This window comes from Macaca thibetana, chromosome 4, assembly GCF_024542745.1.
Source record: "Macaca thibetana thibetana isolate TM-01 chromosome 4, ASM2454274v1, whole genome shotgun sequence".
Lineage (NCBI taxonomy): Eukaryota > Metazoa > Chordata > Mammalia > Primates > Cercopithecidae > Macaca > Macaca thibetana.
The window spans coordinates 48134646-48154652 of record NC_065581.1 but is presented as its reverse complement, the minus strand read 5'-3'; the positions used below and the strand labels follow the sequence as shown (position 1 = coordinate 48154652).

General features: G+C 42.3%; 1 protein-coding gene and 1 long non-coding RNA gene across 2 annotated transcripts in view; both read left to right on the top strand.

Moving 5' to 3' along the window:
• Positions 1-20007, top strand: part of TNFRSF21 (TNF receptor superfamily member 21) — a 73511-nt gene that overhangs the window by 24820 nt on the left and 28684 nt on the right. The gene's annotated exons all lie outside the window — the stretch shown is intronic.
• On the top strand, positions 3-16794 carry LOC126952687 (uncharacterized). The gene is made up of 2 exons (XR_007725004.1): positions 3-8758; positions 10854-16794. It is a non-coding gene; the product is annotated as an uncharacterized LOC126952687 (long non-coding RNA).

Genomic DNA, 20007 nt, shown 5'->3' with positions numbered 1-20007 from the left:
GCCTTCTCTCTTTTCTCCTTGCTCACAGATCTCTCTGCTGCTTTTTCCCTGGTCCCTGTTTTCTGAAGGAATGGGAATGCATAGTTTGTGGAATCTCTTTCATAGACCAAACACTACTTGATCCAGTCGTGTTATAGAAAAAGAGATTGACTGTCTTATTAGAAGTAATACATTCAGAGAGAGTAATCTCTCTTCCTCCTTTTCCCCTGGTGCCTTTAAAACAGAAGAATGTTGCAGAATCAGAGACCTGGGTGACCCCTAGGGACTTTGTTTGACCTTGTCATTTAACAAATGAGGAATTTGAGTTCAGAGAGGTTTGGCAACATTGATCCAAACAAGAGGCTAGTTGTTTTTGAGGACAGATAGGACGAGACTCCTGACTGTTGGAGCACTTGCTTTTTCTATACGATTAGGCTGTGAAGCAAGTAAAGGGGACAAAACCCAACTTGTCATAAGTTTGCCTTCTTCAGTCAGAACCTTGCTTTTAGATTCCTAACAATTTCCTCACATATATATTTTCCCCACTTAACTTTTTAGGATCCCATGTCTGTCAGGAGGGTAGGATGGTCTTTTGGATTGTAGACCCCAGAAGCCTAATAGGTCGGTCATCATCTGAGGCTCAGTGTTACTTTCCTGGTAGTCAGCATGTGTTGCATATGGGCTGGAATATTTTGGCCTTTCCTCTTTTGAGGGCAAAAAAAAAAATAGCTTACAGAACTTGTCTCAGAGCTCAGTTTGATCTGAAGACTGCAGTTTTCAGACTGTGCAGTAACTTCCCTTTCTTTAAATCCTAAATGAAACTTCAGCCCAGTTTTGATAACCCCATTCAGGTGTGTCCTCTCCCCTCAAAGAGAAAGGGGTGTATCTACTTTTCTAAACAGCAGTTTGGCTTTTTGTAGTCTTACAAATATTGATACCATTTGGCATGGCAATTCCATTCTTGTGACTCTATCATAAAGGTATAATCAGAAATATTGAAACAAAGTTATAAGCACAAAGATCTTAAACTTTTAAACTAACATCATGTCTCACAGAAATTGAAAACAACAGAAGGACAGTTTTAGGGAAATAACTAAGTAAATTATGGTGTATTCATAGAATGGAATATTATGTTGACATTCAAGATTTTATGAAGTTTTTGATTTTAGCCAGGAAAGTGTTTATACTAGGTTAAAGGAAAAAAACAAACACCAAACCACATACTTTATAGAATATAATCCCAACTCTCATAAAACTTGAGAATAAGACTGAATGGAAATATGCTAAAGTGACATTTCTTTTTCCCCAGTGTGGTGGGATTTATGCATGGTTTTCTTTTTTCTTTATTAGTTTTCTGTACTTTCCCCAAGTTGTCTGTACTAAGTACATGCTACTTCTATAATGAAAAATTTAGGAAAAGTTAAAGTCTTGCAACTCATTTTGCTTCCCCTTGTTGATTTGTGTAAATTAAGTTTGTCCAACCTCTGACCCAGGACAGCTTTAAGTTTTAGCTTTGAATGTGGCCTGACACAGATTCATAAACTTTCTGAAAACATTATGAGGGTTTTTTTTTTTGTTTGTTTTGTTTTTTGACAGAATTTAGCTCTTGTTGCCCAGGCTGGAGTGCAATGGCACGATCTCGGCTCACTGCAACCTCCGCTTCCCAGGTTCAAGCAATTCTTCTGTCTCAGCCTCCCGAGTAGCTGGGATGACAGGCATGTGCTACCATGCCCAGCTAATTTTGTATTTTTAGTAGAGATGGGGTTTCTGCGTGTTGGTCAGGCTGGTCTCGAATTCCCAACCTCAGGTGATCTGCCTGCCTCGGCCTCCCAAAGTGCTGGGATTACAGGCATGAGCCACCTCCCCCAGCATTTTTTTTTTAAAGCTTATCAGTTATTGTTGGTGTATTTTATGTGGCCCAAGACTATTCTTCTTCCAGTGTGGCTCAGGGAAGCCAAAAGATTGGACACCTATGATGTAAATGGTCAAAAGTCAAGTGAAAGTCGGACAGAGGCAAACATCCTAGTTGGGTCTTAGCAGTCTAATCCTGCATAAACTTGAATAAGACAACTATTTACTGGAAGCCTGTCTGGGGAAAGCTTCAATTGCCCCCTTCTTTTTAATTAAAAAAAAAAATCTTATTTGTACATATTTCCAAACTTTTGAAAAGTTGCAACAACAGTACAAAGAATACCTATATACCTGTGCCAACGTTTACCTATTATTAACATGTTGCTCTTTTGCTTTATCGTTTGCTCTCTCTACATAAAAAATACACCTATAGGGCCAGGTGCGGTGGCTCATGCCTGTAATCCCAGCACTTTGGGAGGCTGAGGCACACAGATCACCTGAGGTCAGGAGTTTGAGACTAGCCTGGCCAGCATGCCGAAACTCCGTATCTACTAAAAATACAATGATTAGCCAGGTGTGGTGGCACATGCCTATAGTACCAGCTCTTCAGGAGGCTGGGGCAGAAGAATTACTTAAACCTTGGAGGCAGAGGTTGCAGTGAGCCAAGATCATGCCATACACTCCAGCTGGGCCACAGAGTGGAGACTTCATCTCAAAAAAAAAAAAAAAAAAAAAAAAAAAACACACACACACACATAGATTTTATATTATAAAATATGCATTATAGAATAGCTTATTATACATTATATAACATGTAATATATAATACATAATTATGTACATATATACACATACATACATGGAAAAAATATTTTTTCTTAATTATTTTATGGCCTTTTATCCCCTGATACTTTAGCATGTATTTCCTGACAATAAGACTATTCTCTGCAGAAAACATACTACAGTTTTCAACCTTAATAAATTTAGCAGGGTTACAATCCTTTGCCTTTCATTTGCCAATATTGTATGTTGACGCAATAAGGCCCTTGGTAGATAATATACTTTTTTTCTCTAGCGTAGGATCCAGTCTAGGATCAGAATTGCATTAAACTGCCCTGTAAGTGGCTAGTCAGGATATTTGTTCTGTTGCAGATTTACCCAATTAGTAGAAAACAATGTGAACATCTTGGTAGATAATTAAATATCTGGAACTGTCCTCTCATTATTCACTTTATTACAAAAGCAACTCCGTTCCTTTAGTAGTTGCTTTTATAGATTAGATTATGATCAGCTACATTTTAAAACTCTCTTTTGCAGTCTGGTTTTTAAAATTCTTGAGAACACAGCAAGTGGTAGAGTAAAAACTGGTCCAGCAGCAGAAAGCAATTTAATATAATGATCTTAGATGTTCTTATGACCATAGTAACCTTATAAACTACTATGCCTGTGTCCTTAAAACAATATCCTACTTTGTAAAAATAATGGAAGTGCCAAATCAAACAAAGCCCGATCCTACCCTTCTGTGAAAGCAGTACCTCAGCAATGTGCTTTTCAAACTAAATTACAGTAGTTTCATTGAGGCATAACTGTCTCTTCCAATAGTTTAGGCTTGTTCCTCAGATTTTTGCATTGGGATATTTATATTTAAGATGCTTTTCTAAGGAAAGTCTTTTCTTTCCAAATTGCTAGTCTCAAACATGCAACCGGGTAAAATCCTATTACAAAGAGAGGTTCTGTTTAGTAAAGCCATTGCAGGTGCTCAGAGTGGCTTCTAGAAACAGGGCTTTGTTGGTCTGATTGCACTGAGTTCTGGCCAGCAGATAATCCTGTATAATAAGATCTTTTCCTGGTCCTTGTCTATTTCACACTGAATTGTTCATGAGGATAAGGTGGGAAGGAAATGGCTTAGCCTTGGGTTGTTTTCTATCAGAGGTCTTACTTATCCCTGCCTACCCTCAGTAGAACAAGTCATGCTCCTGGATGCCATATAGATCCTCCGAACTCTGAAGCTAGGCCATTGGTTTCCGTCTTTCTTGCGAACAGAAACCTCTTTTATTATTCAGCTCTACTCATCCATCTTCATCTACCATGGACTTACAGTTTTTAAAGGTGAAAAACTTTAAAAGCTACAATCGTACTTTCATAGAGTCCTAGTATTGGAAACATAAGATGAGGCCTCACATGGCTAGGAGATGGAAGAATGAGGGTGCTGTGGTATTTTGTACGCTTTCTTCCTTTCTGAAGTCAGAGCAATTTTATGTTTGGTAGATGTTGGTATGTGTTTGGGGACTGGACTGTGGTTTCATGTAGTATATCTACTTCAGCAACAGGAATTGGAAGTACTTCAGAATGTTTATATACAAAATTATAGTTAAGAGGTTGAAGTGTCAGCAAGATAAGAATATTGTTGGCCGGGCGCGGTGGCTCAAGCCTGTAATCCCAGCACTTTGGGAGGCCGAGGCGGGTGGATCACGAGGTCAGGAGATCGAGACCATCCTGGCAACATGGTGAAACCCTGTCTCTACTAAAAATACAAAAAACTAGCCGGGCGCGGTGGCGGGCGCCTGTAGTCCCAGCTACTCGGAGGCTGAGGCGGGAGAATGGTGTGAACCCGGGAGGCGGAGCTTGCAGTGAGCCGAGATTGCGCCACTGCACTCCAGCCTGGGTGACAGAGTGAGACTCCGTCTCAAAAAAAAAAAAAAAAAAAAAAAAAGAATATTGTTAATACTCAATTTGTCATGCTTTTATCATTTTTAAAAGATGTATTTCTTTATGTTGTATAACCTCAACATAATGGGGTAAGTGGCGGGGGAGTGTCCAAAAAGTTCAATTTAATTAAAAATTAAGGATATATGTGGATTCACATTAACCACTAGGTTACATGGAAAACATTTTTTATTTGATCTGTTTTGTCACAAAAGAACAAAAGTAAAGATAGTAGAACTTAATCCCTATACAATTGGCCATACATGGCACTAAGAAAAGTCACCAATGAGCTGAAAACACTTTGTTCATTTCCTTATAGCTATGGAGGCTACAAAAGTGTATTCCAGTCCCAACTGAAAAACAGTGTAGCTGAGAACAGAACCCAATTGCTGTTCGCTCATTGCTGTTTTTAATTTGTGCCGTTACTATTTCCCTTTTCCTTCTTTCTTCCTCTCCTTCCTCCCTTCCCTCCCCATTCTTCCTCCCTCTTTAACCATTTGAAAAAAGTAGGAAGTCTTGTTCTCAGCAACGAGTTGGCCTAGAAATTTAGAGGGGAAGTTTGACAAGCAGGTGAGGAGTAAGAATTGCCCTGAAAGTACTTATGGACAAAGAAGCTCTGCAAAGTGACTAAAGGAACAAAACATCGGCAGTTTCTGGCTTGGATCATATTTCCTTTTTCCTTCAGACTGTGAAGAAAAGTGAGGGAAAAAAGGTGGGAGACAAAGGAATCGGATATAGTTTAAACCTGCTCAGTTTCTGATTAGCACATTCTTCAGTGCTCTGCCTTGAGGAGACACTGCAGTAAGCATTTGTTAGAGACAGTGATCCCTCTCCACGTAGTTACATGAGGCACATGCCGTAGATAGGCAGCATCTCCTTTAAATCAGCTGCAACAGGGATTATGAAATCAGTCGGGGCAGGCACTGTTTCTCAAGCAGATTGTTTTGTACCCACTACAGCAAAAGGGCAAAGGTCTTATCCTGTAGAACTGGATTCTAAGATGCAATTTCTTCATTCCTTTAGCTCTCGCCATCTGTCACTGTTTAACTCTTTGTGGCTATGTGGTTTGTCTCCCCACATAGCTTCTAAGTTCTTAGAGAGAAGACATTGGGTCTTACTGTGTGTTTCCCTATGCCTGGAATAGGGCTCGAGGAGGGGTGGTCCAGAGCTAAGCTGGCACATATGGTAACCACTAGCGTCATGAGCTATTTAATTTAAAACTAAAATTAACTAAAGTTAAAAATTCAGCTCCTCAGTTGCACCAGCCACATCTTAAGTACTCAGTAGCCAGACATAGCTTGTGGTTACCATATTGGATAGGACAGATAGAGAACACTGCCATCATCATATAAAGTTCTCTTGGATAGCACTGGTGTACAGCACCCATAAATTAACTAATCTACATATACTTTTTAAGACCGTATTGTTTTAAAGACATTGCATTGGTTTTTTTCTTGTTGACTTATACTGATGTTGGTGTTAGGGATTTAAACATAGAGACCTTCAGGTGGGTTCTTTATACTAAATTGCCATAGATGATAAGAATTATTTTTCAGAGCTAAAGGAGACTTCTGTAACAGCACTGCTTTAATATACGCAAAAACTGACTAGGAAAAGATTGCTGACATCCCTTATCTGATTTGCTGATTTCAAAGTGAAACACATCAGCCAATGAACACTGGAGAGCAGGGTGATGCCAGGAGAGAGAACCCTGCTAATTCAAAGGCCAAGGCAGCTTTGTAAATGCTTGGGTGCTTATGTTTAACTAGTGTGGAAATGGATTGACCTTCAGTGACTTTAGACTTGGATGTAAATATATGCTGTCCAAAACAATATTTTCCCTAAGCTATCTATACCACGGGTCAGCAAGTTACGAAGTATTTTAAGAGAATCTAGGAGATTTTTAGGATTACAGGTTGCAACTACTCCACTCTGTTTGAAAGTCAGTAGTATGAAGTGGCCAGAGACACCATGTAAATGATGGGTGTGGCTGTGTTCCAGCAAAGCTTTATTTGCAAGAACAGGTGGTTTGTCCTGCAGGCTGTCGTGTACCAGCATCTGGTCTACACCATAGACTGGTCATCTTTTAGCAGCTTCTTTTTCACCTTCTGCTGGCTTGCACAGCTTAGATAAACAGTCTGATTCTTGGAGACTTTCTCGAATTTCAACAGTTCGAGCTCAGTTTTTCCTCTAGCAGTAACTGTTTCTAAGTCTGCTGAAGGGTTAAGTAACAAAGGAGAACCATCAGCTATGAGTGGGAGCAAGGAAAAGGTGGCAGCTGTCCTTGTATTTTCCTTTAAAAATTGTTCTATGCTTCCTCCATCTCCTAACAGATGTCAGCTTTCACCGGGAGAGCTCCATCTTATGTATGGGTCCACCTCACAGGTGTACATGCCATGTACCTGCTACAATTCATCTCTTTGCCAAACTGGAGCCATAGAGAAGAGAGGAGGGGGTCTGGGAAAGCTGAGGTTCAGATCTATTCTGCTACTAAAAGACTGGATGATCTCAGGCAAGGCACTTCCTCTCTTTTCATCTCGTCTTTCTTTGCAAAATCAGGAGACTTGAACCCATCACAGAAGGGCCACCAGATTTTGATCAGTGTGACAGTTTATTTGTGCCTTACCTGAGTGTGCCTACTGTCTTGCTGGTTTCTATCAGGAAAAACATTGGCCTGAGGGGTCCTGCAATGTGCTGTAGGGTGGAGAACACTGCGCTGCTAGTCAGAGGGAAGAGACCACGCTCAATGCCAACCTGAAGCCACAGAAGGATTGTGTGCTCACTGCAACATGAAAGCACTTTCCCCCAGGTTTATGAGAGTGTGAGGGCAGGTTAGTGAAAATTTCTATTTAAATTAGGTCACAAGGTCCTCCTTTGGAGGAGAAGAGGTGCTCTGATTTTTATAATTTTCAGCTTTTCTGCTCTCGTTTCTCCCCATCTTTGTGGTTTTATCTACCTTTTACCTTTGATGTTGGTGACCAACAGATGGGGTTTTGGTGCAAATGACCTTTTGTTGGTATTCATTTCTGTTTGTTAGTTTTCCTTCTAACAGTCAGGTCCCTCAGCTGCAGGTCTGTTGGAGTTTGCTGGAGGTTCCCTCCAGACCCTGTTTGCCTGGGTATCACCAGCGGAAGTTGCAGAACAGCAAATATTGCAGAACAGCAAATATTGCTGCCTGATCCTTCCTCTGGAAGCTTTATCCTAGGGGGCAGCTGCCTTTATGAGGTGTCTGTTGGCCCCTACTGGGAGGTGACTCCCAGTTAGGCTACATGGGGGTCAGGGACCCTCTTGAGAAGGCAGTCTGTCCCTTCTCAGAGCTCATATGCCATGCTAGGAGAACCACTTCTCTCTTCAGAGCTGTCAGACAGGGACGTTTAAGTCTGTAGAAGTTGTCTGTGGCCTTTTGTTCAGCTATGCCCTGCCCACAGAGGTGGAGTCTAGATGAAGCAGGCTTTTTGAGCTGTGGTGGGGTCTGCCCAGTTCGAGCTTACTGCTGCTTTGTTTACCTACTCAAGCCTCAGCAATGGCAGATGTCCCTCCCCCAGCCAGGCTGCCACCTCGCAGTTCGATCTTAGATTGCTGCAGTAGCAGTGAGCAAAGCTCTGTGGGTGTGGCACCCGCTGAGCCAGGCACGGGAGAGAATCTCGTCTGCCGGTTGCTAAGACCTTGGGAAAAGTGCAGTATTTGGGCAGAAGTGTCCTGTTTTTCCCGGTTGTCTGTCAGGGCCTTCTATTGGTTAGGAAAGGGAAATCCCCTGACCCCTTGTGCTTCCCAGGCGAGGCAACGCCCCGCCCTGCTTCAGCTTGCCCTCCATGGGCTGCACCCACTGTCCAACCAGTCCCTGTGAGATGAACCAGGTACCTCAGTTGGAAATGTAGAGATCACCCATCTTCTGCATCGATCACGCTGGGAACCGCAGACCGGAGCTGTTCCTATTCGGCCATCTTGATCCTACTTCCGAATGTGAGATATTTTTGTAGTAATTGAAATTGAGCAGTTATTATAGAACTAGTAATGTCTTGAGTCTTTCATTCCCTTCAAGTGTGTAACCAAAAATTATAATATTCTAGCATGCAGCCTGATTGTAAAGGAATGGAAAAGTCCTATCCAAAGGTTTCATCCATCTCTGAATATTTATGATGAGGGACACTTTGGTTTCATATGAGCCAAGGAGCCCCAACCATAAACAGAACTCCTGAGAACAACCTTGCATTGGTCACAAGGTGGGTCACGAGGTATTTACATACCTAGTAAATGCTTTACTTGCTTTGGAAAAGTTGCTCAATTCTTGTATGGGCTGGTAAGAGGTCAACAGGTCATATCCACCTGTAGAGAGTAGCCAGCTTCTGGGATACACATGTCCTGGAAGTAAAACCCTCCCAGTCTCTTAAGTATTAATAAATAGGTGCAGGTTTTGGCTATACTGGAAATCCTTCTTAACTTTAGTATTTCTGATCATGGCTTATTAGTGTGAACATGACTCTCCCCAGTAAAAACTTCCTTAAATTACATGTTTACCACAGATCAGTGAATCTTTGTAATTTGTTGGGACTACGTGCTTAAATTTTACAAGATAACATAAAAGTGATTCTTGCAAATGGAGAAAACTGTCACTCATATATGGGTGGAGGCCGGGGTTATAGAAATAATTTATTTCACTTCTAGAAAGGCAATGTCCACGTCTGGTTTCACATGCAGGTTACAGGCTAAGTGCTCTGCTGGGAAGAAGGTGGCTTTCCAGGGGCCCAGGTAGACCTCTTGTCCACAGGGTATATTTTTAGCTATGACAACCAAATTTCTTCCTGGAAAAATGAGAGATATTAAATTAGAGAGGAATTATTCGCTGTCTTAGATGATATTTCTCCCTCTTTGTTCTGCTTTTTGGTGTATTATCTCTTGGTTGAGAGTTATTGTTATCTATAGGTTGCATTATTTGCCTAAATAGAAGCTAAATGTCTGCCCAATTCTGAATTAGTTGGAATTTGGCTAAAGCAGGGAAATACATTATATGAAGTAAACATGCTATCCTACTCTGAAATGATGGAGGGAAGTTTGGGATAAGTTTGTAACCAGGTTCACTCTTAAAGGATCTCAGGGGAAAGGAAAAACTAGAAAATAATCTTTAAAAAGACTTGTTATTCGACTGCTTAACTTGTGATGTTTTTATTTAATTATATATATTTGAACACCATGTTCAAGGCACTGTTCCAGGACTAGGGCCTACTAGGCTTTAGTAACATAGTGCTTGTTTTCATTTTATTTTTTGGAAAATTTACAAGTTGGAGAGCAATGAAGATCATGGGGATGTGTGTGTGTGTGTGTGTGTGTGTGTGTGTGTGTGTGTGTGTGTCTGTGTGTGTGTGTGTGTGTTTGTATGTAAGTCAGGGTTAGAAGAGATTCACTTAGTCCATTCCTCTCATTATACTGAGGATGAAGCTGAGGCACAGGAAGGAAGGGTGACTTGCCCGAAGTCACATGGCCAGTAGGGTTAGAGGGAAGCCAAGGCCTGGCTCTCTAATTCCCGAGACAGTGCTCTTTATATTTGACATGTTGCTTTCCTGGTCAAAGGACTGCAGGGTTCTTCTGCTTAGTGCAGAGGACATTCTGGTTTGTAAACAATTACTCAAGTTTCTTGAATGAGAAAACACACAGGCGATGCAAAAACCTAGAAGATAAATGAGGATACTGGAGACTGAGGTTAGGGAAGCAAAGGAATGAAGGAACATAGCCCTTTGGCCCTTATCAGGGGCATAGGGTAGATGAGGAGGCAGGGATGGAAGGCATGTCTCAGAGCTTGACCTGCTATCTCCCCCTGGATAACCTGGGTGACACTGGTAATGGTCCCCAGATGATAATCAAGCCAGAAGGGGAAGTGGTATGTGTCTACCTTTGATGAGTATCTTTTACCTGGATGATTTCAGGCTGCGGGAGGTGAAAGAACTGGTGGCTGTGAGATAAATTAGGTGATCTTGGCTCCAGGTGAAAGCAACTTAAAGGAATTCTTAAACTCTTTCAACATGCATGAAACCTTCCCACCTTTCTCTTGAAGAGACAAAGGTATTCTTCTTCATGTCTCCTTTCCTTGAACCCTCTTAGAGACTTGAGCACCTTTCTGGCTGCTTTTGACATTCTCTGACTTTAACTCAGTTTTACTTGAAAATATTCTCGTCCAGGATAAATCTATAAGAAAGTTCCTCTAGGAGAGCCTTATTATTGGTGAGGGAAGGGAGAGAATAATACTTCCTGTTTGCTGAATGCTTATGATGTGCCAGGCACTGTTCTGTGGGATTTATATATATTTTCTTGTTGAATTCTCAGAATAATCTTATGATGTCAGGATCATGCCAATTTTACACGAGGAGCAGTGGCACAGGAAGATAAAGTAAGTTGACTAAGGCCACGCCGCGAGTCAGTGGTGAGCCGGGACTGGCTCTCAGGCATATGGTTTTGGATCCGGAGCTGGGAACTAGTGCATACACTGCATCTCACTCTTACCCTTCCATCCTTTGGTGAAGGAGGAGTGGAGGTGTGGACAGACGCTTGAAACCTAGACCATCACAAATACACTGTTGCAACATATTTCTCCTCAATTTCTACTTGTTTCCCTTTCTAGGACCCCATGATGAGGAGTGGGGGTTGATGGAGAGACATATTCAAGAGATTTATATTCAAAGAAGCAACCAAGATTCAGAAAGATGGGGTTGATAATTGTTTACTTCACCCTGGGAGGCAGCATAGTGCAGTGAAAGGTGAGGGCTCATGCGTCAGATATACTTGGGTTTTGAATATCAGTCCTGTCTATGCCATGGTACCAAGCCTGTGTCTCACCTGTAATGTGGGCGTGACTCCTATCTCATGGGATGTCTATGCAGATTGATTGATATAATATGTAACATTGATAAAATTGCCAGGTTGGTTGCCCCTTTTTCTTCCCCACAAGGTCAGGGAGATGAGCCATACTGAAGCATTCATGGAGAGCTGAGGTCAGGCGGAGGGACATTGTATCTGATTTTCAACCCAAGTAGAAATCTGTCTAGGGTCAAAATTTATAATGAGTCACATAGGCCAGAAGTGGTTGCAGAGGCAACAACTGCACTAGGAACTTTGACTATAAAATGCCTTAAAGATTGACCAGTACAAGAAGAGTGGAAAAGAAAATCAGAGTGTGAGGCCAAGTATGGTGACTCATGCCTATAATCCCAGCACTTTAGGAGGCTGGGGCCTGATCACTTGAGGTCAGGAGTTCGAGAACAGCCTGGCCAACGTGGTGAAACCCCATCTCTACTAAAAAATACAAAAATTAGCTGGGCGTGATGGTGTGTGTCTCTAGTCTCAGCTACTCAGGAGGCTGAGGCAGGAGAACCACTGGAACTTGGGAGGCAGAGGTTACAGTGAGCCGAGATCTCACTACTGCACTCCAGCCTGGGTGACAGAATGAGACTTCATCTCAACAAAAAAAAGAAAAAAAAGAAAAAAGAAAATCAGACTGTGGCATGGGTAGTCTGACTAACAATATTAGAGGCTGGAAGGAAGGAAATTTACTCACACGGGTCTGCTTTTGCAGGATGGGTGGCACCTGCTAAGTTGATGGGTGCAGCCTTGGGAGGCGAAAGAAGGGAATATTCTGTGTACCAGTGAAAAAGCAAACCTGCTCATTGGGAGATGTGTGGAGTGGGGCAGCATTGGCTCGGGAGGGAAGCTGTGCAGAGAGAAGGACCCCGTGGGCCTGATTTTGCTCACCTTAATGATAAAGGTCTTGGATTCAAATATTTGTAATGTCTCTTTTCATCTTAAAATCCTTCTCTTCAGAGATGCAAAAACTGAAACTTGCAGTTGGAAACAACCTACAACCAACCCCTTCTGTATTTTAGGATTGAAATTCAAATACTAAGTTAAAGTACAGACCAGCTGGCTTGGTGGTCGAACCTCTTATTAGCATAACTTTGATGTCTCAATTTGAATGTAAAGACTGTTCTTTGGGGAAATAACGCTGCTTAACAACCAAGACATAATTTGCTTAGCGTACTTATTTATATATTGAATTAAGTTATATTTTAGGACTTGAGTTTCTGGTGATAACATTTCTTATTTCTTCCATTCTATCCCTTATCCACAGTGTACTACTCAAGCAAAGCAAATCATAACATCCCTCTTTCCCTAGCAAACCAGCAAAAATGGTTTACTCAATAACAGCCCAGTTCAGAGTTCTAAGTTCCTATGAATCCCAACCACAGGCTTAGAAAAAAATGTTTCCTTCCTTCCCCAAGTGTGATTCCTCTTTTAGGATTGGTCAAATGTGGGAGAATTTGTCTTTATTGGGGGTTGTGAACAAAACCCATCTCCCAGACTCAAAACCCTGCAGACTTCTCCCTCTTTCTAGGGTAAGTAGTAAGGGCCAGTCCAATAGTGGGAGTACATTTGCAACGCAGTGCAGTTGTAGGAGTGGAATTGCATATTTCTTATACAAAGATTTCCTAGAGGTTTCGGTGGTTAGGTGACAGAAGTTGATCAACTGTAAACTGTGCTGTGGATATATTTGAACAATATTAATAAACTCTTCAATCAAGTATCAGGAATAGCTTAAGAAAACTTTCATCTGAATCATTAAAACCATCATATGCAGTGTTTGGAAATGAACAAATCAAGTGTGTTAGAGATGATATGTTAGCACTTTGCCACTTTGGTTTTGCTTAAAATGAAGTTATGGGGTGTTTGTTACTACCAGCATAGGCAAGATCAGGAGGTGATTTGGAATGCAAAGATGACATAAAATGTGATTACTGTGATATACATTTTTAACCTTTATAGGAAAGGCTCCTTCTGCTACATTGTTTTCACATTCTACTTTTCTTTAACAAAGATTGATATGCTTCCTGAGTGCCATGTCCTGTTCTAAGTTTTTATAAATATCAACTCCATTTTCATAACCCTATAAGGAAGGCCACTACTATTCCTATTTTACAGATGGGGAAACTGAGGTTTGAAGAGTAACTTCCCCAAGGTCACATAGCTAGGAAGTAGCAGTGCCAGGTTTTAAAGTCAGGCACTGATCTGACGCTAGACACTGTCCCTTAATGATCAGAATCTGGATTTTCCCATAAATTACTTGGTGCTAGAAAGGTCTAACCTTTTGTGGTTGATTTAAAAAACAAAACAAAAGAAAAAAAACCAAAACTGCTCAATCAAGAAAAAAATTATTTACCTTAGCAAAGCCCAGCTTGTTCTGAAATAAAACGCCTACAAAATTGTCATCAGCAGTAAATTTTCCTCTGTAGAAATCACTCAGATTTCCTACTTGTTCATAAATTACTTGAAATAGAAAAATTCTAAAGCCAGACACCCAATGGCTGAAGGCTCTACAAGGCTGTTTTAAGAAATAGAGGCTGTTTCAAGTCAGAGGTAATGGAGTCCTTCTAATCTGAACTCACTTCTGTTGAACTTGATGTTTTTCTCAGCACCAGACAGCAGTGGCAACAGCAGCAGCAGTTGCTGCAACCAAAGCAGCTTTCCCTCCTTTGCCAGGTAGACTTTTTGACTAAAAATTCCAGACAGTCATCCTGTCTGTCAGCCCGAATTTCCTATGGGAAGTAGGCTTGAAGTGTAAACAGCAGGAAGCCAGGCTGAAAGGAGCAGGTTATTCCCTTTAAGAGGCTGCTGTGTCCTAGTGTTCCAGCTCCGGGCTGATGGCCGCAGTCATTTTCCAGCGGCGGGGTTGGACTGTTCTCACCCCCACCCCCATCCCACTGCCTTTTCCACCTCTGAGTCCAGGAACGCCATTTCCAGTAGACAGCACCTTTCTCTTTAACCTCTTAGGGTGTTTGAGGATTATAAAGCACACAAAACTGTTGGCAGGAAAAAAGCCTCTCATGGTTGTAGCCTAAAAAGCATTATCTTATGCACAAGGTGGCCAGAGGCATGGCCTTTGACTTTGGAAGTCAGAGACTGTTATTCTCCTCAGACCCGCCCTCTAGTGACTTTGTTCTCTAGCCTTTAGGGTGAAGCTATTAATTAATTAATTTATTATTTTTTGAGACAGAGTCTTGCTCTGTTGCCCAGGCTGGAGTGCAGTGGCGTGATCTCGGCTCACTGCAACCTCTGCCTCCCAGGTTCAAGTGATTCTTCTGCCTCAGCCTCCTGAGTATTTGGGACCACCATGCCCAGCTAATTTTTGTATTTTTAGTAGAGACAGGGTTTTGCCATGTTAGCCAGACTGGTCTCAAACTCCTGATCTCTTGGTCTCCCAAAGTGCTGGGATTACAGGTGTGAACCACTGTGCCCGACCTAAGGTATTTATTTTTAAAATGTATATGTCACTCTCTGTTTTAACTAACAGCTTTTAAATTTAAGCTGTTTCGGATATTGAAAAGCAAATCAGCATTTCCCCCACATAGGACTCAAATACAAATAGAAAAAATACATCTAAAAATGTATGTCCTTGAGTCAACCTGGTCAGGTATTACATAAGCAGATTTTGCAGAAGAGGAGGAATTTCTGGAATTCTGCTGATGTTCTTCACGAGTAATTGGTGGCTAACATTGCAATGTATGTATAGAATTTGACATATTAGGCTTATTGATGATGTGTCAAATTTTAACGAATAGGTGAATTCAAATGTATAAGTAAAAAAAACCTCTTACTATATTTCACCAAATCTGAGACACAGTTAACTGTGAGACATACCACTCTTTTATACACCACTAAGGACAAAAAGGAAACACTACAAACAAACTATGAAAAGGCATTGATTAAAATATACATTCAGGTGTCTTAGAATTAGTAAATATGGCGATCTTTCAGCTGCAGTCTCACCTTTTTTCCATAGAGTCTGACAACATGATTCTAACGCCACTTTTCAGTTCTCAGTTTTCCTCTGCTTGGCCTATTGGGCAGCAGTTGACACTCTTACCTCCCTTTTCCTTGAAACACCTTCTTCCCTTTGCCTCCAAAACACCACGTTGTCCTGGTTTTCCTCCTCCATCTTGGGCTGTTTCTTCTCTGTCTCCATGGCGGGTTCCTCCTCATTTTCCTGACCTCTAAACAGTGGAGAGCTCCAGAACTCAGTGCTTGCACCTCTTTTCAATGTACACACTCTCTCCCTTGGTGACCCACAACTTTAAATACCATCTATCTGCTGGTAATTCCCAAGTGCGTATTCCAGCCTGGATCTTTTACCTGAACTCACTATAGAAATATGCTCCTGCCTGCTTGACAGACCCGGATGTTTAACAGGCACCTCCTGCTTAAGATGTCTAACACCAAATTCCAAACCATACCTCTACATCAATTGCCCATCACAGAAAGTGGTCCCCTGCCTTCCACTTGCTCAGGCCGAAACCTTAGCATCCTTGATTCCTTTATTACATTCTTGCCCCATATTTGACTCATTAGCCAATCCTGTCTGTCAGCTCTACCTTCAAAATACATGCAGAAGTCCACCATCTCCCATCACCTCCACGGACACCACTTTGGCCTAGACCATTATTACCTCTGCTGGATTACTGCTGTGGCCTCTAACTGGTTGCTCCATTTTTATCTGTGCCCCCTTCAGTGTATTCTTGACCTAACACCTGGAATGATATCATTTAAATGTAAAGTCAGACTGTGTCATTTCTCTCCCCAAGGTCTCCAGTGACTTTCTGTTGAATGCAGAGTAGCAACTTAAAGGCCAGATGTGATTTGCACTCTCCCAACTCCAATTTTTTCTCTCTCTGTGACTCCTACTGGTCCCTCTGCCTGGCCCACTTGCTCCAGCCATGCCAGCCTTCCTGCTCCATCTTGTCCATGCCAATACCCTTCCTGCCATTGCACCTGCTGCTCCCTTTGCCCAGAACCCTCTTTCTGCAGATAATCTGCACAGCTTTCTCCATTAAGGGCTTGATGCTACCTCTGTGAGGCTTCTCTTAGATGTGGCAGCCCCATCACCTTCTACCCTATCCTCTTTCCCTGCTTTGCTTTTCTCCTTAGCTCTCCTCCCTATCTAACACCACTTATGTTTTATTACTTCCCCACAGTGGAACGTAGCCTTCACAAAGAAAGGGATTTTGTTTCACTTGGCATTTGTTCACTGCCATGAAAAGTGCCTGTACCTAGAAAAGTGTCTGGCACAAAGTAGATGCTCAATAAATTTTTGTTGAATGAATAAGTTAACAGCTTCAGGTGTTTGGGATAGCTTCAAAAACAGACTGAGATAAAGAGGAAGGAGGGATGTTTTTGTTTTGTTTTTTGCCCAGTGGAATGAAATAAAAGATTATTCGTTTTCCTCGCAGTATCAGTGATATTTCTTCCATTTGGAAAATTGTCTACTGTTTTGATAGTCTATCATGGGAAAACATGTTGTCCATTTACTTCAAGAGATCTTTGCACAGTGTTTTTTGTTTTTTCATTTTCTTTTTCTTTCTTAATAGTCCCCAGGGTTCATCTGAGCTTACGGTTATTGTCTATTAAACCTTCAACCAGATAGTGATAAATTCTGCTTCAGAAATAATTTTTTTGCAGCTAAAGTAAAATCTAAACAGATCTTCTAACTTTTACACCTCAATTAGGAAAGGACTATTTTTTAACCTGGGGCATACATAGTTCCCAGCACTAATAAAGCAGTTTCCTCTGTAGTGGACGTACTGGAAGTTACTGCTGTTGGTACACAAATTTTTAACCACGCTATGGTATACTGGTTACTATGAATCACAGGTACATGTGGGTATGTTGCTTTTAGGAACACTTACTCTGTTATTAGGCCGGAGAGACCGCAGCTTGGACAGCTGATCCCAGCAGAAGGATTCTGCTGCAGTGGGAGAATCTGGGAGAACTTCCCCGCTTGTGAGCTTTGACCACTAAAGTGGATGCAGTGGATTACTCTCAATGGGAAGAGGCCACTGGCAGAGGGAGAGGCCCTTGTACAAGAACGGGGTTCCTGGCCGGGCGCGGTGGCTCAAGCCTGTAATCCCAGCACTTTGGGAGGCCGAGGCGGGTGGATCACGAGGTCAGGAGATCGAGACTATCCTGGCTAACATGGTGAAACCCCGTCTCTACTAAAAATACAAAAAAAAAAAACTAGCCGGGCGTGGTGGCGGGCGCCTGTAGTCTCAGCTACTTGGGAGGCTGAGGCGGGAGAATGGCGTGAATCCGGGAGGCGGAGCTTGCAGTGAGCCGAGATCACGCCACTGCACTCCAGCCTGGGAGACACAGCGAGACTCCGTCTCAAAAAAAAAAAAAAAAAAAAAAAAAAAAAAAAAAAAAAAAAAAAAAAAAAAAGAACGGGGTTCCTGGGAGCCCAGGTTTCACCCATTGGTGAGCACAGAACACCATAGAACCGTTGTTCTTTCGTCTCATTATTGTAGAGGCTGGAGATCTGGCAGGGCCACAAGGCTAGGGTGTGTGTGGGCCTGGGGCCACTCAGGTTCTCAGTGGCTTAGGTTACAGAAGCTGAGGAGATGACAGATGGTGAGGAGACTCAGTTAAGAGGATAGAGATGACAAAAAAAAAAAAAAAGGCTCTCATCCATTCATCCAAAGATATTTGTGGTATTCCTCTGATAAGTTCTGGGGATACTGCTAGTCAAAGCAGTGTGGACTTGGGCTTGGCCTCAAAGGCACCTTTGAGGACGTGACCGTTGTATGTGGAACATCGATTCCAGTAATGTTAAAGCCAGGCTTTTATTCCAATTTCTGACTTTGACATATGTTGCTTTCTATATTTGCTGTATGTGCTGTGGCCATCTTTGTCCCTGTATCTGCAGCTTGTAAGGTTATGGACACAGTGCTTGCCTACTAGGAGCATGTCTTTTGAGGAGGTTTGGGGGGGTGTTAGAAGGGAGGTTGTCTTGAGTTCATGTCTCCCATCTTCCATGTGTACATCTCAGGAGACTGCTGTGTGTGTGTTGAGAAACTGGCACAGGGATAACTGTGGAGTCATCTGTCCTGGGAGGAGGTTGTGTATTAATTGCCTCCCTGGGAATTTTCTCATTATTTATCCCTTTACAACTCTCTTTCTAGAAGAATAATGAGAACTGACATTACGTGTAACAAAATGTATTGGGGGTGCTTGAATCTTTTTATAGGATGAGTTTGATACCATCAAAAAGTTTATAAACCTATCTCTTAGATGCACCCATTCTGCATGAAGCGTGGTTGTGCAGCATGAAACTGAGTGCTATGTTGTGTAGTTCCGGGCAGCCTTTGCTTCCTCCGACTTTGTCTTCACTGTCCTTTATACTTCTTCCAAGGAAGGCTTTGATATGGTTTCTCAGTGATGACATTCATTTCAGATATTTATCTCCACGAGGAAAACAGCCTTCATATTTTCTCTAGTTACAAAGGTCAATATGGGTTTTTATTAAAAGAGAAGGAACCCCTTTTTGCATCCCGAAGCTGATATTCAGCTTTTAAAAAATGAGCTTCAAATTAGGATTGTCCCCCAGATAATATGTAATTCAAGATTTTCTACTGCACTGGAAATTGCCATTTCTTCCACAATAACCAGTTTATCAGCTCATACCTCAGTTCTTGAGCTCTCTGGCTGGGGATCAGGTCAGTACCAGCTCGCTTGGAAGAAGCCATTGAGTATGGCTGTGATGGCCTGCATGTGGCAGACGTGGTGGCAGCGGCATTTTTCCTTCCACATTTCCCCTCCTGTGGATGACTTCAGCGATCTCCTAACGTGTACGTGTGAGGTTCCAAGAAACACAGGAAGCCGGGAGTCTGGTGCTTGGCTCCATTGTTTAGCACCAGTAATCCCGATGCTAAAACCTGTGTTTGTATAGAACTCTTCCCATCTTTTAGGTTCATTGACCCAATGACACTTGTCCAGGCAAAAATGGAGGGGCAGGGGAAGGAGAGCTGAACTGTACTGACGTGCCACCCTAGGAGTCTTTAATGCTTGATCGCATAAATCTCCTTAACCACTCTACCAGATAAGAGGTGGTGTTTCTATTTCACTTAAGTGAAAAGTGAAATCTGAGAGGTTGCCATTTGCCCAGGGTCACACAACTAACAAGTCACAAAGCTGGAGTTTGAAACCATGTCTTGCAACTACTACCGATGATCTTCCCACTACCTGATCCTTCCCATCCTCGTACTTTTCTCCAGGGGCCAGGGCCACCTTCTCAGACAGTTCCTGACTAGTAGAGCCTCGGATGTATAGGGCTTGACTCCTTTGATGACCTCCCCAGAAACTTCATCCATTCTCCAGAACTCCAGGATCTGGCACCAAGGGAAAAGGCAATGTTGGCAGGGCACGGTGGCTCACATCCGTAATCCCAGCATTTTGGGAAGCCTAGGCAGGTGGATCACTTGGGGCCAGGAGATCGAGACCAGTCTGGCCAACATGATGAAACCCTGTCTCTAGTACAAATACAAAAATTAGCTGGGCGTGGTGGTGCACACCTGTAGTTCTAGCTACTCGGGAGCCTGAGGCCGGAGAATCTCTTGAACCCAGGAGGTGGAGGTTGCAGTGAGCCAAGATTGCACCACTGCAC